Source organism: Gorilla gorilla, chromosome 10 (genome assembly GCF_029281585.2).
Source record: "Gorilla gorilla gorilla isolate KB3781 chromosome 10, NHGRI_mGorGor1-v2.1_pri, whole genome shotgun sequence".
In the NCBI taxonomy this organism is placed as follows: domain Eukaryota; kingdom Metazoa; phylum Chordata; class Mammalia; order Primates; family Hominidae; genus Gorilla; species Gorilla gorilla.
In genome coordinates, this window is record NC_073234.2 from 149,629,652 (window position 1) to 149,653,211 (window position 23,560).

Sequence of the window (23,560 nt, forward strand, 5' to 3'; positions counted from 1 at the left end):
TTGATTTTGTATCCTGAGACTTTGCTGAAGTTGCTTATCAGCTTAAGGAGATTTTGGGCTGAGACAATGGGGTTTTCTAGATAAACAATCATGTCGTCTGCAAACAGGGAAAATTTGACTTCCTCTTTTCCTAATTGAATACCCTTTATTTCCTTCTCCTGCCTGATTGCCCTGGCCAGAACTTCCAACACTATGTTGAATAGGAGCGGTGAGAGAGGGCATCCCTGTCTTGTGCCAGTTTTCAAAGGGAATGCTTCCAGTTTTTGCCCATTCAGTATGATATTGGCTGTGGGTTTGTCATAGATAGCTCTTATTATTTTGAAATACGTCCCATCAATACCTAATTTATTGAGAGTTTTTAGCATGAAGGGTTGTTGAATTTTGTCAAAGGCTTTTTCTGCATCTATTGAGATAATCATGTGGTTTTTGTCTTTGGCTCTGTTTATATGCTGGATTACATTTATTGATTTGCGTATATTGAACCAGCCTTGCATCCCGGGGATGAAGCCCACTTGATCATGGTGGATAAGCTTTTTGATGTGCTGCTGGATTCGGTTTGCCAGTATTTTATTGAGGATTTTTGCATCAATGTTCATCAAGGATATTGGTCTAAAATTCTCTTTTTTGCTTGTGTCTCTGCCCGGCTTTGGTATCAGAATGATGCTGGCCTCATAAAATGAGTTAGGGAGGATTCCCTCTTTTTCTACTGATAGGAATAGTTTCAGAAGGAATGGTACCAGTTCCTCCTTGTACCTCTGGTAGAATTCGGCTGTGAATCCATCTGGTCCTGGACTCTTTTTGGTTGGTAAACTATTGATTATTGCCACAATTTCAGCTCCTGTTATTGGTCTATTCAGAGATTCAACTTCTTCCTGGTTTAGTCTTGGGAGAGTGTATGTGTCAAGGAATGTATCCATTTCTTCTAGATTTTCTAGTTGATTTGCGTAGAGGTGTTTGTAGTATTCTCTGATGGTAGTTTGTATTTCTGTGGGATCGGTGGTGATATCCCCATTATCATTTTTTATTGTGTCTATTTGATTCTTCTCTCTTTTTTTCTTTATTAGTCTTGCTAGCGGTCTATCAATTTTGTTGATCCTTTCAAAAAACCAGCTCCTGGATTCATTGATTTTTTGAAGGGTTTTTTGTGTCTCTATTTCCTTCAGTTCTGCTCTGATTTTAGTTATTTCTTGCCTTCTGCTAGCTTTTGAATGTGTTTGCTCTTGCTTTTCTAGTTCTTTTAATTGTGATGTTAGGGTGTCAATTTTGGATCTTTCCTGCTTTCTCTTGTGGGCATTTAGTGCTATAAAATTCCCTCTACACACTGCTTTGAATGCATCCCAGAGATTCTGGTATGTTGTGTCTTTGTTCTCGTTGGTTTCAAAGAACATCTTTATTTCTGCCTACATTTCGTTTTGTACCCAGTAGTCATTCAGGAGCAGGTTGTTCAGTTTCCATGTAGTTGAGCGGCTTTGAGTGAGATTTTTAATCCTGAGTTCTAGTTTGATTGCACTGTGGTCTGAGAGATAGTTTGTTATAATTTCTGTTCTTTTACATTTGCTGAGGAGAGCTTTACTTCCAACTATGTGGTCAATTTTGGAATAGGTGTGGTGTGGTGCTGAAAAAAATGTATATTCTGTTGATTTGGGGTGGAGAGTTCTGTAGATGTCTATTAGGTCCGCTTGGTGCAGAGCTGAGTTCAATTCCTGGGTATCCTTGTTGACTTTCTGTCTCGTTGATCTGTCTAATGTTGACAGTGGGGTGTTAAAGTCTCCCATTATTAATGTGTGGGAGTCTAAGTCTCTTTGTAGGTCACTCAGGACTTGCTTTATGAATCTGGATGCTCCTGTATTGGGTGCATATATATTTAGGATAGTTAGCTCCTCTTGTTGAATTGATCCCTTTACCATTATGTAATGGCCTTCTTTGTCTCTTTTGATCTTTGTTGGTTTAAAGTCTGTTTTGTCAGAGACTAGGATTGCAACCCCTGCCTTTTTTTGTTTTCCATTTGCTTGGTAGATCTTCCTCCATCCTTTTATTTTGAGCCTATGTGTGTCTCTGCACGTGAGATGGGTTTCCTGAATACAGCATACTGATGGGTCTTGACTCTTTATCCAACTTGCCAGTCTGTGTCTTTTAATTGGAGAATTTAGTCCATTTACATTTAAAATTAATATTGTTATGTGTGAATTTGATCCTGTCATTATGATGTTAGCTGGTGATTTTGCTCATTAGTTGATGCAGTTTCTTCCTATTCTCAATGGTCTTTACATTTTGGCATGATTTTGCAGCGGCTGGTACTGGTTGTTCCTTTCCATGTTTAGCGCTTCCTTCAGGAGCTCTTTTAGGGCAGGCCTGGTGGTGACAAAATCTCTCAGCATTTGCTTGTCTGTAAAGTATTTTATTCCTCCTTCACTTATGAAGCTTAGTTTGGCTGGATATGAAATTCTGGGTTGAAAATTCTTTTCTTTAAGAGTGTTGAATATTGGCCCCCACTCTCTTCTGGCTTGTAGGGTTTCTGCCGAGATTATATACAGATTGTGGTGTATAAATTGTATATTTATACAGATTGCGGTGTAGATATTTAAAGGTTCATACAAGTGGTGGTGTAGATATTTCCATGCTTATACAGGTGGCGGTGTAGATATTTCCATCTTTATACAGATGGCGTTGTAGATATTTCCATCTTTATACAGATGGCGGTGTAGATATTTCCATGTTCATACAGAAGGCGGTGTAGATATTTCCATCTATATACAGATGGCGGTGTATGTATTTCCATGTTTATACAGATGGCAGTGTAGGTATTTCCATGTTTATAGAGATGGCGGTGTACATATTTTCATGTTTATACAGATAGCTGTGTAGATATTTCCATCTTTATACAGATGGCAGTGTAGATGTATCCATGTTTATACAGATGGCGGTGTAGATATTTCCATGTTTATACAGATGGCAGTGTAGATATTTCCATGTTTATAGAGATGGCGGTGTAGATATTTCCATGTTTATAGAGATAGCGATGTAGTTATTTCCATGTTAATAGGCCTAGCGGTGTAGATCTTTCCATGTTTATAGAGATAGAGGTGTAGATATTTCCTACTTTAAACAGATAGCGGTGTAGATATTTACATGTTTATAGAGATAGCGGTGTAGACATTTCCACGTTTATACAGTAAGCGGTGTAGATATATCCATGTTCATACAGATGGCGGTGTAGATATTTCGACCCTTATACAGATAGCGGTGTAGATATTTCCATGTTTATACAGTTAGCTGTGTAGATATTTCCATCGTTATACAGATGGCGGTGTAGATATTTCCATGTTCATACAGATGGCGGTGTAGATATTTCGATGTTTATACAGACGACGGTGTATATATTTCCATGTTTATACAGAAGGCGGTGAAGATATTTCCATGTTTATAGAGATGGCAGTGTAGATATTTCCATGTTTAGACAGATGGCGGTGTAGATATTTCCACGTTTATACAGATAGCTGTGTGTATATCTACAACTTTATACAAATGGCGGTGTAGATATTTCCATCTGTAGACAGATGGCGGTGTAGATATTTCCATCTTTAAACAGATGGCGGTGTAGGTATTTCCATGTTCATAGAGATAGCCGTGTAGACATTGCCACGATTATACATATAGCGGTGTAGTTATTTCCATGTTAATAGGCATAGCGGTGTAGATATTTCCATGTTTATAGAGATAAAGGTGAAGATATTTCCTTGTTTATACAGATAGCGGTGTAGATATTTCCGTGTTTATAGAGATAGCGGTGTAGACATTGCCACGATTATACAGATAGCGGTGTAGATATTTCCATGTTTATAGAGATGTCGGTGAGGATATTTCCATGTTTATACAGATAGCTGTGTAGATATTTCCAGCTTTATACAGATGGTGGTGTAGATATTTCCATCCTTATACAGATAGCGGTGTCGATATTTCCATGTTTAGACAGATAGCGGTGTAGATATTTCCATGTTTATAGAGATGGCGGTGTAGATATTTCCACGTTTATAGAGATAACGCTGTAGTTATTTCCATATTAATGGGCATAGCGGTGTAGATATTTCCATGTTTATAGAGACAGAGGTGTAGATATTTCCTTGTTTATACAGATAGCGGTATAGATATTTCCATGTTTATAGAGATAGCGGTGTAGACATTTCCACATTTATACAGATAGTGGCGTAGATATTTAAAGGTTCATAAAGATGGTGGTGTAGATATTTCCATCCTTATACAGATCGCAGTGTAGATATTTCCATGTTTGTAGAGATGGCGGAGTAGATATTTCCTTCTTTATACAGATGGCGGTGCAGATATTTCCATGTTCATAGAGATGGCGGTGTAGATATTTCCATGTTTACAGAGATAGAGGTCCAGATATTTAATTGTTTATAGAGATAGCGGTGTAGATATTTCCATGTTTATACAGATGGCGGTGTAGATATTTCCATCTCTATACAGATGGCCGTGTACATATATCCATGTTCATACAGATGGCTGTGTAGGTATTTCCATGTTTTTAGACCTGGCGGTGTAGATATTTCCATGTTTATACAGATAGCGGTGTAGATATTTCCATGTTTATACAGTTAGCTGTGTAGATATTTCCATCGTTTTACAGATGGCGGTGTAGATATTTCCATGTTCATACAGATGGCGGTGTAGAGATTTCCATGTTTATAGAGATGGCGGTGTAGATATTTCCATGTTTATACAGATGGCGGTGTAGATATTTCCATGTTTATAGAGATGGCGGTGTAGATATTTCCATGTTTATAGAGATGGCGGTGTAGATATTTCCATCTTCATACAAATGGCGCTGCAGATATCTCCATGTTTATACAGAAGGTGGTGTAGATATTTCCATCTTTATACAGATGGCGGTATAGAAATTTCCATGTTTATACAGAAAGCTGTGTAGATATTTCCATCTTTATACAGATGGCGGTGTAGACATTTCCATCTTTAGACAGATGTCGGTGTAGATTTTTCCATGTTTACACAGATAGTGGAAGAGATATTTCCATGTTTATACAGAGAGCGTTGTAGATATTTCCATGTTCATACAGATGGCGGTGTAGATATTTCCATGTATATAGAGATGGCGGTATAGATATTTCCATGCTTATACAGGTGGCGGTGTAGTTATTTCCATCTTTATACAGATGGCGGTGTAGATATTTCCATGTTTATACAGATGGCAGTGTAGGTATTTCCATGTTTTTTGAGATGGCGGTGTAGATATTTTCATGTTTATAGAGATAGCTGTGTAGATATTTCCATCTTTATACACATGGCGGTGTAGATGTATCCATGTTTATACAGATGGCGGTGTAGATATTTCCATGTTTATACAGATGGCAGTGTAGATATTTCCATGTTTATAGAGATGGCGGTGTAGATATTTCCATGTTTATAGAGATAGCGGTGTAGTTATTTCCATGTAAATAGGCATAGCGGTGTAGATATTTCCATGTTTATAGAGATAGAGGTGTAGATATTTCCTAGTTCAAACAGATAGCGGTGTAGATATTTCCATGTTTATAGAGATAGCGGTGTAGACATTTCCACGTTTATACAGTAAGCGGTGTAGATATATCCATGTTCATACAGATGGTGGTGTAGATATTTCCATCCTTATACAGATAGCGGGGTAGATATTTCCATGTTTATACACACGGCGGTGTAGATATTTCCATGTTTATGGAGATGGCGGTGTAGATATTTCCATGTTTATAGAGATAACGGTGTAGTTATTTCAATGTTAATAGGCATAGCGGTGTAGATATTTCCATGTTTATACAGAGAGAGGTGTAGATGTTTCCTTGTTTATACAGATAGCGGTGTAGATAGTTCCATGTTTATAGAGATAGCGGTGTAGACATTTCCAAATTTTTACAGATAGCGGTGTAGATATTTAAAGGTTCATACAGATGGTGGTGTAGATATTTTAATCCTTATACGGATAGCGTTGTAGATATTTCCATGTTTATACAGATGGCGGTGTAGGTATTTCCATCCTTATACAGATGGCGGTATAGATATTTCCATGTTCATAGAGATGGCGGTGTAGATATTTCCATGTTTACAGAGATAGAGGTGTAGATATTTCCTTGTTTATAGAGATATCGGTGAAGATACTTACACGTTTATACAGATGGCGGTGTAGGTATTTCCATCTCTATACAGATGGCCTGTACATATTTAAATGTTCATTCAGTTAGATGTGTAGATATTTCCATCGTTATACAGATGGCGGTGTAGATATTCCCATGTTCATACAGATGGCGTTGTAGATATTTCCATGTTTATACAGATGACGGTGTAGATATTTGCATGTTTATACAGAAGGCGGTGTAGATATTTCCATGTTTATAGAGATGGTGGTGTAGATATTTCCATGTTTATACAGATAGCTGTGTAGATATTTCCATGTTTATACAGATAGCTGTGTAGATATTTACATATTTATACAAATGGCAGTATAGATATTTCCATCTTTATATAGATGGCAGTGTAGATATTTCCATCTTTATACAGATGGCGGTGTAGGTATTTTCATGTTTATAGAGATGGCAGTGTAGATATTTCCATGTTTATAGAGATAGCGGTGTAGTTATTTCCATGTTAATAGGCATAGTGGTGTAGATATTTCCATGTTTATAGAGATAGAGGTGTAGATATTTCCTTCTTTATACAGATAGCGGGGTACATATTTCCATGTTTATAGAGATAGCGGTGTAGACATTGCCAGGTTTATACAGATAGCGGTGTAGATATTTCCATGTTTATGGAGATGGTGGTGTAGATATTTCCATGTTTATACAGATAGCTGTGTAGATATCTCTATCTTTATACAGATGGCGGTGTAGGTATTTCCGTCTTTATACAGATGGCGGTGAAGATATTTCCATGTTCATACACAAGGCGGTGTAGATATTTCCATGTTTATAGAGATGGCGGTGTAGATATTTCCATGTTTATACAGATGGCAGTGTAGGTATTTCCATGTTTATAGAGATGACGGTGTAGATATATTCATGTTTATACAGATAGCTGTGTAGATATTTCCATCTTTATACCGATGGCAGTGTAGATGAATCCATGTTTATACAGATGGCGGTGTAGATATTTCCATGTTTATACAGATGGCAGTGTAGATAATTCCATGTTTATAGAGATGGCGGTGTAGATATTTCCAAGTTTAGAGATAGCGGTGTAGTTATTTCCATGTAAATAGGCATAGCGGTGAAGATATTTCCATGTTTATAGAGATAGAGGTGTAGATATTTCCTAGTTTAAACAGATAGCGGTGTAGATATTTCCATGTTTATAAAGATAGCAGTGTAAACATTTCCACGTTTATACAGTAAGCCGTGTAGATATATCCATGTTCATACAGATGGCGGTGTAGATATTTCCATGTTTGTACAGATGGCGGTGTGGATATTTCCATCTTTATACATATGGCGGTGTAGAAATTTCCATGTTCATAGAGATGGCGGTGTAGATATTTCCATGTTCCTACAGATGGCGGTGTAGATATTTCCATGTTTTTAGACATGGCGGTGTAGATATATGCATGTTTATACAGATAGCGGTGTAAATATTTCCATGTGTATACAGTTAGCTGTGTAGATATTTCCATCGTTATACAGATGGCGGTGTAGATATTTCCATCTTTATACAGATGGCGGTGTAGATATTTCCATGTTCATACAGATGGCGGTGTAGATATTTCCATGTTTATAGAGATGGCGGTGTAGACATTTCCATGTTTATTCAGGTGGCGCTGTAGATATTTCCATCTTTATACAGATGGTGGTGTAGATATTTCCATCTTTATTCAGATGGCTGTGTAGATATTTCCATGTTCATACACAAGGCGGTGTAGATATTTCCATCTTTATACAGATGGCGGTGTAGATATTTCCATGTATATAGAGATGTCGGTATAGATATTTCCATGCTTATACAGGTGGCGGTGTAGTTATTTCCATCTTTATACAGATGGCGGTGTAGATATTTCCATGTTTATACAGATGGCAGTGTAGGTATTTCCATGTTTTTTGAGATGGCGGTGTAGATATTTTCATGTTTATAGAGATAGCTGTGTAGGTGTTTCCATCTTTATACACATGGCGGTGTAGATGTATCCATGTTTATACAGATGGCGGTGTAGATATTTCCATGTTTATACAGATGGCAGTGTAGATATTTCCATGTTTATAGAGATGGCGGTGTAGATATTTCCATGTTTATAGAGATAGCGGTGTAGTTATTTCCATGTAAATAGGCATAGCGGTGTAGATATTTCCATGTTTATAGAGATAGAGGTGTAGATATTTCCTAGTTCAAACAGATAGCGATGTAGATATTTCCATGTTTATAGAGATAGCGGTGTAGACATTTCCACGTTTATACAGTAAGCGGTGTAGATATATCCATGTTCATACAGATGGTGGTGTAGATATTTCCATCCTTATACAGATAGCGGTGTAGATATTTCCATGTTTATACACACGGCGGTGTAGATATTTCCATGTTTATGGAGATGGCGGTGTAGATATTTCCATGTTTATGGAGATGGCGGTGTAGATATTTCCATGTTTATAGAGATAACGGTGTAGTTATTTCAATGTTAATAGGCATAGCGGTGTAGATAGTTCCATGTTTATGCAGAGAGAGGTGTAGATGTTTCCTTTTTTATACAGATAGCGGTGTAGATAGTTCCATGTTTATAGAGATAGCGGTGTAGACATTTCCAAATTTTTACAGATAGCGGTGTAGATATTTAAAGGTTCATACAGATGGTGGTGTAGATATTTTAATCCTTATACGGATATCGTTGTAGATATTTCCATGTTTATACAGATGGCGGTGTAGGTATTTCCATCTTTATACAGATGGCGGTATAGATATTTCCATGTTCATAGAGATGGCGGTGTAGATATTTCCATGTTTACAGAGATAGAGGTGTAGATATTTCCTTGTTTATAGAGATATCGGTGAAGATACTTACACGTTTATACAGATGGCGGTGTAGGTATTTCCATCTCTATACAGATGGCCTGTACATATTTAAATGTTCATTCAGTTAGATGTGTAGATATTTCCATCGTTATACAGATGGCGGTGTAGATATTCCCATGTTCATACAGATGGCGTTGTAGATATTTCCATGTTTATACAGATGACGGTGTAGATATTTGCATGTTTATACAGAAGGCGGTGTAGATATTTCCATGTTTATAGAGATGGTGGTGTAGATATTTCCATGTTTATACAGATAGCTGTGTAGATATTTCCATGTTTATACAGATAGCTGTGTAGATATTTACATCTTTATACAAATGGCAGTGTAGATATTTCCATGTTTATATAGATGGCGGTGTAGATATTTCCATCTTTATACAGATGGCGGTGTAGGTATTTTCATGTTTATAGAGATGGCAGTGTAGATATTTCCATGTTTATAGAGATAGAGGTGTAGATATTTCCTTCTTTATACAGATAGCGGGGTACATATTTCCATGTTTATAGAGATAGCGGTGTAGACATTGCCAGGTTTATACAGATAGCGGTGTAGATATTTCCATGTTTATGGAGATGGTGGTGTAGATATTTCCATGTTTATACAGATAGCTGTGTAGATATTTCCATCTTTATACAGATGGTGGTGAAGATATTTCCATCCTTATACAGATAGCGGTGTAGATATTTCCATGTTTATAGAGATGGCGGTGTAGATATTTCCATGTTTATACAGGTGGCGGTGTAGGTATTTCCATCTTTATACAGATGGCGGTGTAGGTATTTCCGTCTTTATACAGATGGCGGTGAAGTTATTTCCATGTTCATACACAAGGCGGTGTAGATATTTCCATGTTTATAGAGATGGCGGTGTAGATATTTCCATGTTTATACAGATGGCAGTGTAGGTATTTCCATGTTTATAGAGATGACGGTGTAGATATATTCATGTTTATACAGATAGCTGTGTAGATATTTCCATCTTTATACAGATGGCAGTGTAGATGAATCCATGTTTATACAGATGGCGGTGTAGATATTTCCATGTTTATACAGATGGCAGTGTAGATATTTCCATGTTTATAGAGATGGCGGTGTAGATATTTCCATGTTTAGAGATAGCGGTGTAGTTATTTCCATGTAAATAGGCATAGCGGTGAAGATATTTCCATGTTTATGGAGATAGAGGTGTAGATATTTCCTAGTTTAAACAGATAGCGGTGTAGATATTTCCATGTTTATAAAGATAGCAGTGTAAACATTTCCACGTTTATACTGTAAGCCATGTAGATATATCCATGTTCATACAGATGGCGGTGTAGATATTTCCATGTTTGTACAGATGGCGGTGTGGATATTTCCATCTTTATACATATGGCGGTGTAGAAATTTCCATGTTCATAGAGATGGCGGTGTAGATATTTCCATGTTCCTACAGATGGCGGTGTAGATATTTCCATGTTTTAAGACATGGCGGTGTAGATATATGCATGTTTATACAGATAGCAGTGTAAATATTTCCATGTGTATACAGTTAGCTGTGTAGATATTTCCATCGTTATACAGATGGCGGTGTAGATATTTCCATCTTTATAGAGATGGCGGTGTAGATATTTCCATGTTCATACAGATGGCGGTGTAGATATTTCCATGTTTATAGAGATGGCGGTGTAGACATTTCCATGTTTATTCAGGTGGCGCTGTAGATATTTCCATGTTTATAGAGATGGCGGTGTAGATATTTCCATCTTTATACAGATGGCGGTGTAGATATTTCCATGTTCATACACAAGGCGGTGTAGATATTTCCATCTTTATACAGATGGCGGTGTAGATATTTCCATGTTTATACAGATGGCAGTGTAGGTATTTCCATGTTTATAGAGATGGCGTTGTTGATATTTTCATGTTTATACAGATAGCTGTGTAGATATTTCCATCTTTATACAGATGGCAGTGTAGATGAATCCATGTTTATACAGATGGCGGTGTAGATATTTCCATGCTAATACAGATGGCAGTGTAGATATTTCCATGTTTATAGAGATGGCGGTGTAGATATTTCCATGTTTATAGAGATAGCGGTGTAGTTATTTCCATGTAAATAGGCATAGCGATGTAGATATTTCCATGTTTATAGAGGTAGAGGTGTAGATATTTCCTAGTTTAAACAGATAGCGGTGTAGATATTTCCATGTTTATAAAGATAGCGGTGTAAACATTTCCAAGTTTATACAGTAAGCCGTGTAGATATATCCATGTTCGTACAGATGGCGGTGTAGATATTTCCATCCTTATACAGATAGCGGTGTAGATATTTCCAAGTTTATACAGACAGCAGTGTAGATATTTCCATGTTTATGGAGATGGCGGTGTAGATATTTCCATGTTTATAGAGATAACGTTGTAGTTATTTCAATGTTAATAGGCATTGCGGTGTGGATATTTCCATGTTTATAGAGACAGAGGTGTAGATGTTTCCTTATTTATACAGATAGCGGTGTTCATATTTGCATGTTTATAGAGATAGCGGTGTAGACATTTCCAAATTTATACAGATAGTGGTGAAGATATTTAAAGGTTCATACAGATGGTGGTGTAGATATTTCCATCCTTATACTTAAAGCGGTGTAGATATTTCCATGTTTATACAGATGGCGGTGTAGATATTTCCATCTTTTACAGATGGCGGTGTAGATATTTCCATGTTCATAGAGATGGCGGTGTAGATATTTCCATGTTTATAGAGATAGCGTTGTAGATATTTCCATGTTTATACAGACAGAGGTGTAGATATTTCCTTGTTTATACAGATAGCGTTGTAAATATTTCCATGTTTATAGAGATAGCGGTGTAGGCATTTCCACATTTATACAGATAGCGGTGTAGATATTTAAAGGTTCATACAGATTGTGGTGTAGATATTTCCATCCTTATACAGATAGCGGTGTAGATATTTCCATGTTTGTACAGATGGCGGTGTAGATATTTCCATCTTTATACAGATGGCGGTGTAGATATTTCCATGTTCATAGAGATGGCGGTGTAGGTATTTCCATGTTTACAGAGATAGAGGTGTAGATATTTCCTTGTTTATAGAGATAGCGGTGTAGATATTTCCATGTTTATACAGATGGCGGTGTAGATATTTCCATCTCTATATGGATGGCGGTGTACATATTACCATGTTCATACAGATGGCAGTGTAGATATTTCCATGTTTATAGACATGGCGGTGTAGATATTTCCATGTTTATACAGATAGCCGTGTAGATATTTCCATGTTTATACAGTTAGCTGTGTAGATATTTCCATCGTTTTACAGATGGCGGTGTAGAGATTTCCATGTTCATACAGATGGCAGTGTAGATATTTCCATGTTTATAGAGATGGCGGTGTAGATATTTCCATGTTTATACAGATGGCGGTGTAGATATTTCCATGTTTATAGAGATGGCGGTGTAGATATTTCCATGTTTATAGAGATGGCGGTGTAGATATTTCCATGTTTATACAGATAGAGGTGTAGATATTTGCATAATTATACAGACAGCTGTGTAGGTATTTCCATCTTTATACAGAAGGCGGTGTAGATATTTCCATCTTTATACAGATGGCGGTGTATATATATCCTTGTTTATATAGATGGCTGTGTAGATATTTCCATGTTTATACAGATGGCAGTGTAGATATTTCCATGTATATAGAGATGGCGTAAATATTTCCATGTTTATAGAGATCGCGTTCTAGTTATTTCCATGATAGTAGGCATAGCGGTGTAGATATTTGCATGTTTATAGAGATAGTGGTGTAGATATTTCCATGTTTATACAGATAGCGGTGTAGATATTTCCATCTCTATATGGATGGCGGTGTAGATATTTCCATTTTCATACAGAAGGCGGTGTAGATATTCCCATGTTCATACAGATGCCGTTGTAGATATTTCCATGATTATACAGATGACGGTGTAGATATTTCCATGTTTGTACAGAAGGCGGTGTAGATATTTCCATGTTTATACAGATAGCTGTGTAGATATTTCCATGTTTATACAGATAGCTGTGTAGATATTTACATCTTTATACAAATGGCCGTGTAGATATTTCCATGTTTATATAGATGGCGGTGTAGATATTTCCATCTTTATACAGTTGGCGGTGTAGGTATTTTCATGTTTATAGAGATGGCAGTGTAGATATTTCCATGTTTATAGAGATAGTGGTGTAGTTATTTCCATGTTAATAGGCATAGTGGTGTAGATATTTCCATGTTTATAGAGATAGAGGTGTAGATATTTCCTTGTTTATACAGATAGCGGTGTACATATTTCCATGTTTATAGAGATAGCGGTGTAGACATTGCCAGGTTTCTACAGATAGCGGTGAAGGTATTTCCATGTTTATAGAGATGGTGGGGTAGATATTTCCATGTTTATACAGATAGCTGTGTAGATATTTCCATCTTTATACAGATGGTGGTGAAGATATTTCCATCCTTATACAGATAGCGGTGTAGATATTTCCATGTTTATACAGATGGCGGTGTAGATATTTCCATGTTTATACAGATGGCGGTGTAGATATTTCCATGTTTATAGAGATGGCGTTGTAGATATTTATATGTTTATAGAGATAACGGTGTAGTTATTTCCATATTAATAGGCATAGCAGTGTAGATATTTCCATGTTTATAGAGACAGAGGAGTAGATATTTCCTTGTTTATACAGATAGCGGTGTAGATATTTCCATGTTTATAGAGATAGCGGTGTAGACATTTCCAAATTTATACAGATATTGGTGTAGATATTTAAAGGTTCATACTGATGGTGGTGTAGATATTTCCATCCTTATACAGATAGCGGTGTAGATATTTCCATGTTTGTACAGAAGGCGGAGTAGATATTTCCATGTTCATAGAGATGGCGGTGTAGATATTTCCATGTTTTTAGACATGGCGGTGTAGATATTTCCATGTTTATACAGATAGCGGTGTAGATATTTCCATGTTTACTGAGATAGAAGTGTAGATATTTCCTTGTTTATAGAGATAGTGGTGTAGATATTTCCATGTTTATACAGATTGCGGTGTAGATATTTCCTTCCTTATACAGATAGCGGTGTAGATATTTCCATGTTTGTACAGATGGCGGTGTGGATATTTCCATCTTTATACATATGGCGGTGTAGAAATTTCCATGTTCATAGAGATGGCGGTGTAGATATTTCCATCTTCCTACAGATGGCGGTGTAGATATTTCCATGTTTATACAGATGACGGTGTATATATTTCCATGTTTATAGAGATAGCGGTGTAGTTATTTCCATGTAAATAGGCATAGCTCTGTAGATATTTCCATGTTTATAGAGGTAGAGGTGTAGATATTTCCTAGTTTAAACAGATAGCAGTGTAGATATTTCCATGTTTATAGAGATAGCGGTGTAGACATTTCCACGTTTATACAGTAAGCGGTGTATATATATCCATGTTCATACAGATGGTGGTGTAGATATTTCCATTCTTATACAGATAGCAGTGTAGATAATTCCATGTTTATACAGACAGCGGTGTAGATATTTCCATGTTTATGGAGATGGCGGTGTTGATATTTCCATGTTTATAGAGATAGCGGTGTAGACATTGCCACGTTTATACAGATAGCGGTGTAGATAATTCCATGTTTATAGAGATGGCGGTGTAGATATTTCCATGTTTGTACAGATAGCTGTGTAGATATTTCCATCTTTATACAGATGGTGGTGTAGATATTTCCATCCTTTTACAGATAGCGGTGTAGATATTTCCATATTTATACAGATGGCGGTGTAGATGTATCCAAGTTTGTACAGATGGCGGTGTAGATATTTCCATGTTTATAGTGATGGCGGTGTAAATATTTCCATGTTTATAGAGATAGCGGTGTGTTTATTTCCATGTAAATAGGCATAGCGGTGTAGATATTTCCATGTTTATACAGATAGCGGTGAGGATATTTCCATGTTTATACAGATAGCTGTGTACATATTTACAGCTTTATACAAATGGCGGTGTAGATATTTACATCTTTATACAAATGGCGGTGTAGATATTTCCATGTTTATACAGATGGCGGTGTAGATATTTCCATGTTTATACAGATGGCGGTGTAGGTATTTCCATGTTTATAGAGATGGTCGTGTAGATATTTCCATATTTATAGAGATAGCGGTGTAGTTATTTCCATGTTAAAAGGCATAGCGATGTAGATATTTCCATGATTATAGAGATGGCGGTGTAGATATTTCCATGTTTATAGAGATGGCGGTGTAGTTATTTCCATGTAAATAGGCATAGCAATGTAGATATTTCCATGTTTATAGAGATAGAGGTGTAGATATTTCCTAGTTTATACAGACAGCGATGAAGATACTTCCATGTTTATAGAGATAGCGGTGTAGACATTTTCACGTTTATACAGATAGCGGTGTAGATATATCCATGTTCATACAGATGGCGGTGTAGATATTTCCATCCTTGTAGAGAGAGCGGTGTAGATATTTCCATGTTTATACAGATGGCGGTGTAGATATTTCCATGTTTTTGGAGATGGCAGTGTAGATATTTCCATGTTTATAGAGATAACGGTGTAGTTATTTCAATGTTAATAGGCATAGCGGTGTAGATATTTCCATGTTTATAGAGACAGAGGTGTAGATGTTTCCTTGTTTATACACATAGCGGTGTAGATATTTCCATCGTTATACAGATGGCGGTGTAGATATTCCAATGTTCATACAGATGGCGGTGTAGATATTTCCATGTTTATACAGATGACAGTGTAGTTATTTCCATGTTTATACAGAAGGCGGTGTAGATATTTCCATGTTTATAGAAAAGGCGTTGTAGATATTTCCATGTTTATACAGATAGCGGTGTAGATATTTCCATGTTTATACAGATAGCTGTGTAGATATTTACATCTTTATACAAATGGCGGTGTAGATATTTCCATGTTTATATAGATGGCGGTGCAGTTATTTCCTTCTTTACACAGATGGCGGTGTAGATATTTCCATGTTTATAGAGATAGCGGTGTAGGCATTTCCACATTTATAAAGATAGTGGTATAGATCTTTAAAGGTTCATAAAGATGGTGGTGTAGGTATTTCCATCCTTATACAGATAGCCGTGTAGATATTTCCAAGTTTGTACAGATGGCGGTTTAGATATTTCCATCTTTATAGAGATGGCGGTGTAGATATTTCCATGTTTATAGAGATGGCGGTGTAGATATTTCCATGTTTATACAGATAGCGGTGTAGATATTTCCATGTTTATACAGATAGCTGTGTAGATATTTCCATGTTTATAGAGTTAGCTGTGTAGATATTTCCATCGTTATACAGATGGCGGTGTAGATATTTCCATGTTCATACAGATGGCGGTGTAGATATTTCCATGTTTATACAGATGACGGTGTAGATATTTCCATGTTTATACAGAAGGCGGTGTAGATATTTCCATGTTTATAGAGATGGCGTTGTAGTTATTTCCATGTTAATAGGCATAGCGGTGGAGATATTTCCATGTTTATAGAGATAGAGGTGTAGATATTTCCTTGTTTATACAGATAGCAGTGTAGATATTTCCATTTTTATAGAGATGGCAGTGTAGAAATTTCCATGTTTATACAGATAACTGTGTAGATATTTCCATCTTTATACAGATGGTGGTGTAGATATATCCATCCTTATACAGATAGCGGTGAAGATATTTAAATGTTTATACAGATGGGTGTGTAGATATTTCCATGTTTATATAGATGGCGGTGTAGATATTTCCATGTTTATAGAGATAGCGGTGTAGTTATTTCCATGTAAATAGGCATAGCGGTGTAGATATTTCCATGTTTATAGAGATAGAGATGTAGGTATTTCCTAGTTTAAACAGATAGCGGTGTAGATATTTCCTTGTTTATAGAGATAGCGGTGTAGACATTTCCACATTTATACAGATAGTGGTGTAGATATTTAAAGGTTCATACAGATGGTGGTGTAGATATTTCCATCCTTGTACAGATAGCGGTGTAGATATTTCCATGTTTGTACAGATGGCGGTGTAGATATTTCCATCTTTATACAGATGGCGGTGTAGATATTTCCATGTTCATAGAGATGGCGGTGTAGATATTTCCATGTTTACAGAGATAGAGGTGTAGATATTTCCTTGTTTATAAAGATAGCGGTGTAGATATTTCCATGTTTATACAGATGGCGGTGTAGATATTTCCAGCTCTATACAGATGGCGGTGTACATATTTCCATGTTCATACAGATGGCGGTGTAGATATTTCCGTGTTTATAGACATGGCGGTGTAGACATTTCCATGTTTATACAGATAGCGGTGTAGATATTTTCATGTTTATACAGTTAGCTGTGTAGATATTTCCATCTTTATACACATGGCGGTGTAGATATTTCCATGTTTATACAGAAGGCGGTGTAGATATTTCCATCTTTATACAGATGGCGGTGTAGATATATCCATGTTTATATAGATGGCGGTGTAGATATTTCCATGTTTATAGAGATCGCGTTGTAAACATTTCCATGTTTATAGAGATCGCATTGTAGTTATTTCCATGTTTATAGTCATAGCGGTGTAGATATTTCCATGTTTATAGAGATAGAGGTGTAGATATTTCCTTCTTTATACAATTTGCAGTGTAGTAATTTTCATGTTTATAGAGAAAGCGGTGTAGACATTGCTACGCTTTACAGATAGCAGTGTAGATATTTCCATGTTAATAGAGATGGCGGTGTAGAAATTTCCATGTTTATACAGATAGCTGTGTAGATATTTCCATGTTTATACAGATGGTGGTGTAGACATTTCCATCTTTAGACAGATGGCTTTGTAGGTATTTCCAGGTTTACACAGATAGCGGTGTAGATATTTCCATGTTTACACAGATAGCGGTGTAGATATTTCCATGTTTATACAGATAGCGGTGTAGATATTTCCATGTTTACAGAGATAGCGGTGAAGACATTTCCACATTTATACAGATAGCGGTGTAGATATTTAAAGGTTCATACAGATAGCTGTGCAGATATTTCCATGTTTATAGAGATGGCGGTGTAGATATTTAAATGCTTATATAGGTGGCGGTGTAGATATTTCCATCTTTATACAGATGGCCTTGCAGATATTTCCATCTTTATACAGATGGCGGTGTAGATATTTCCATGTTCATACACAAGGCGGTGTAGATATTTCCATCTTTATACACATGGCGATGTAGATATTTCCATGTTTATACAGATGGCAGTGTAGGTATTTCCATGTTTATAGAGATGGCGGGGTAGATGTTTTCATGTTTATACAGATAGCTGTGTAGATATTTCCATCTTTATACAGATGGCAGTGTAGATGTATCCATGTTTATGCAGATGGCAGTGTAGATATTTTGATGTTTAGACAGATGGCAGTGTAGATATTTTCATGTTCATACACAAGGCGGTGTAGATATTTCCATGTTTATAGAGATAGCGGTGTATTTATTTCCATGTAAATAGGCATAGCGGTGTAGATATTTCCATGTTTATTGAGATAGAGGTGTAGAAATTTCCTAGTTTAAACAGATAGCAGTGTAGATATTTCCATGTTTATAGAGATAGCGGTGTAGACATTTCCACGTTTATACAGTAAGCGGTTTAGATATATCCATGTTCATACAGATGGCGGTGTAGATATTTCCACCCTTATACAGATTGCGGTGTAGATATTTCCATGTTTATACAGATAGCGGTGTAGATATTTCCATGTTCATGGAGATGGCGGTGTAGATATTTCCATGTTTATAGAGACAGAGGTGTAGATGTTTCCTTGTTTATACAGATAGCGGTGTAGATATTTCCATGTTTATAGAGATAGCAGTGTAGACATTTCCTAATTTATACAGATAGCAGTGTAGATATTTAAAGGTTCATACAGATGGTGGTGTAGATATTTCCATCCTTATACAGATAGCTGGGTAGATATTTCCATGTTTATACAGATGGCGGTGTAGATATTTCCATCTTTATACAGATGGCGGTGTAGATATTTCCATGTTCATAGAGATGGCGGTGTAGATATTTCCATGTTTACAGAGATAGAGGTGTAGGTATTTCCTTGTTTATAGAGATGGCGGTGAAGGTATTTACATGTATATACAGATGGCGGTGTAGATATTTCCATGTTCATACAGATGGCGGTGTAGATATTTCCATGTTTTTAGACATGGCGGTGTAGATATTTCCATGTTTATACAGATAGCGGTGTAGATATTTCCATGTTTATACAGTTAGCTGTGTAGATATTTCCATCGTTATACAGATGGCGATGTAGATATTCCCATGTTCATACTGATGGCGGTGTAGATATTTGCACGTTTATACAGATGACGGTGTAAATATTTCCATGTTTATACAGAAGGCGGTGTAGATATTTCCAAGTTTATAGAGATGGCGGTGTAGATATATCCATGTTTATACAGGTGGCGGTGTAGATATTTCCATGTTTATACAGATAGCTGTGTACATATTTACAACTTTATACAAATGGCTGTGTAGATATTTCCATGATTCTATAGATGGCGATTTAGATATTTCCATCTTTATACAGATGGCGGTGTAGGTATTTCCATGTTTATAGAGATAGCGGTGTAGATATTTCCATGTTTATACAGTTATCTGTGTAGATATTTCCATCGTTATACAGATGGCGGTGTAGATATTTCCTTGTTCATACAGATGGCGGTGTAGATATTTATATCTTTATACAGATGATGGCGTAGATATTTCCATGTTTATACAGAAGGCGGTGTAGATATTTCCATGTTTATAGAGATGGCGGTGTAGATATTTCCATGTTTACACAGATAGCGGTGAAGATATATCCATGTTTATACAGATTGCTGCGTAGATATTTACATCTTTGTACAAATCGCGGTGTAGATATTTCCATGTTTATACAGACGGCGGTGTAGATATTTCCATCTTTGTACAGATGGCGGTGTATTTATTTCCAAGTTTATAGAGATGGCGGAGTAGATATTTCCATGTTTATAGAGATAGCGGTGTAGTAATTTCCATGTTAATAGGCATAGCGGTGTAGATATTTCCTTGTTTATAGAGATGGCGGTGCAGATATTTCCACGTTTATAGAGATGGCGGTGTAGTTATTTCCATGTAAATAGGCATAGCAGTGTAGATATTTCCATGTTTATAGAGATAGAGGTGTAGATATTTCCTAGCTTATACAGGTAGCGGTGTAGATATTTCCATGTTTATAGAGTTAGCGGTGTAGACATTTCCACGTTTATACAGATAGCGGTGTAGATATATCCATGTTCATACAGATGGCGGTGTAGATATTTCCATCGTTATACAGATGGCGATGTAGATATTCCCATGTTCATCCTGAGGGCGGTGTAGATATTTCCACGTTTATACAGATGACTGTGTAGATATTTCCATGTTTATACAGAAGGCGGTGTAGATATTTCCATGTTTATAGAGATGGCGGTGTAGATATTTCCATGTTTATAGAGATAGCGGTGTAGATATTTCCATGTTTATTCAGATAGCTGTGTACATATGTACAACTTTATACAAATGGCGATGTAGATATTTCCATGTTTCTATAGATGGCGGTGTAGATATTTCCATCTTTATACAGATGGCGGTGTAGGTATTTCCATGTTTATAGAGATGGCGGTGTAGATATTTCCATGTTTATAGAGATAGCGGTGTAGATATTTCCATGTTTATACAGTTAGCTGTGTAGATATTTCCATCGTTATACAGATGGCGGTGTAGATATTTCCATGTTCATACAGATGGCGGTGTAGATATTTATAACTTTATACAGATGATGGCATAGATATTTCCATGTTTATACAGAAGGCGGTGTAGATATTTCCATGTTTATGGAGATGGCGGTGTAGATATTTCCATGTTTATACAGATTGCGGTGAAGATATATCCAGGTTTATACAGATAGCTGTGTAGATATTTACATCTTTATTCAAATGGCGGTGTAGATATTTCTATGTTTATACAGACGGCGGTGTAGATATTTCCATCTTTATACAGATTGCGGTGTAGGTATTTCCAATTTTATAGAGATGGCGGTGTAGATATTTCCATGTTTATAGAGAGAGCGGTGTAGTTATTTCCATGTTAATAGGCATAGCGGTGTAGATATTTCCATGTTTATAGAGATGGCGGTGTAGATATTTCCAAGTTTATAGAGATGGCGGTGTAGTTATTTACATGTAAATAGGCGTAGCAGTGTAGATATTTCCATGTTTGTAGAGATAGAGGTGTAGATATTTCCTAGTTTATACAGATAGCGGTGTAGATATTTCCATGTTTATAGAGATAGCGGTGTAGACATTTCCACGTTTATACAGATAGCGGTGTAGATATATCCATGTTCATACAGATGGCGGTGTAGATATTTCCATCCTTATAGAGGCAGCGATGTAGATACTTCCATGTTTATACAGATGGCGGTGTAGATATTTCCATGTTTATGGAGATGGCGGTGTAGATTTTTCCATGTTCATAGAGATAACGTTGTAGTTATTTCAATGTTAATAGGTATAGCGGTGTAGATATTTCCATATTTATAGAGACAGAGGTGTAGATGTTTCCTGGTTTATACAGATAGCGGTGTAGATATTTCCATGTGTATAGAGATAGCGGTGTAGACATTTCCAAATTTATACAGATAGCGGTGTAGATATTTAAAGGTTCATACAGATGGTGGTGTAGATATTTCCATCCTTCTACAGATAGCGGTGTAGATATTTCCATGTTTATACAGATGGCGGTGTGGATATTTCCATCCTTATACAGATGGCAGTGTAGATATTTCCATGTTCATAGAGATGGCGGTGTACATATTTCCATGTTTACAGAGATAGAGGTATAGATATTTCATTGTTTACAGAGAGAGCGGTGTAGATATTTCCATGTTTATACAGATGGCGGTGTAGATATTTCCATCTCTATTCAGATGGCGGTTTACATATTTCCATGTTCATAGAGATGGCGGTGTAGATATTTCCATGTTTTTAGACATGGCGGTGTAGATATATCCATGTTTATACAGATAGCGGTGTAGATATTTCCATGTTTTTACAGTTAGCTGTGTAGATATTTCCATCTTCATACAGATGGCGGTGTAGATATTTCCATCTTTAGACAGATGTCGCTGTAGATATTTCCATGTTTACACAGATATCGGTGTAGATTTTTCCATGTTTACACAGATAGCGGTGTAGATATTTCCATGTTTATACAGAGAGCTGTGTAGATATTTCCATGCTTATACAGGTGGCGGTGTGGATATTTCCATCTTTTAGCAGATGGCGGTGTAGATATTTCCATGTTCATAGCCAAGGGGGTGTAGATATTTCCATCTTTATACAGATGGCGGTGTAGATATTTCCATGTTTATATAGATGGCGGTGTAGTTATTTCCATGTTTATAGAGATGGCGGTAAAGACATTTTCATGTTTATACAGATAGCTGTGTAGATATTTCCATCTTTATACAGATGGCAGTGTAGATGTATCCATGTTTATACGGATGGCGGTGTAGATATTTCCATGTTTATACAGATGGCAGTGTAGATATTTACATGTTTATAGAGATGGCGGTGTAGATATTTCCATGTTTATAGAGATAGAGGTGTAGATATTTCCTAGTTTAAACAGATAGCGGTGTAGATATTTCCATTTTTATAGAGATAGCGTTGTAGACGTTTCCACGTTTATACAGTATGCGGTGTAGATATATCCCTGTTTATACAGATGGTGGTGTAGATATTTCCATCCTTATACAGATAGCGGTGTAGATATTTCCATGTTTATACAGATGGCGGTGTAGGTATTTCCATCTTTATACAGATGGCGGTGTAGATATTTCCATGTTCATAGAGACGGCGGTGTAGATATTTCCAAGTTTACAGAGATGGAGGTGTACATATTTCCTTGTTTATAGAGATAGCGGTGAAGATATTTACATGTTTATACAGATGGCGGTGTAGATATTTCCATCTCTATACAGATGGCGGTGTGCATCGGTGTACATATTTCCATGTACATACACTAGGCGGTGTAGATATTTCCATCTGTATACAGATGGCGGTGTACATATTTCCATGTTCATACACAAGGCGGAGTAGATATTTCCATCTTTATACAGATAGCGGTGTAGATATTTCCATGTTAATACAGATGGCGGTGTAGGTATTTCCATCTTTATTCAGATGGCGGTGTAGATATTCCCATGCTCATAGAGATGGCGGTGTAGTTATTTCCATGTTTCCAGAGATAGAGGTGTAGATATTTCCTTGTTTATAGAGATAGCGGTGAAGATATTTACATGTTTATACAGATGGCGGTGTAGATATTTCCATCTCTATACAGATGGTGGTATAGATATTTCCATCGTTATACAGATGG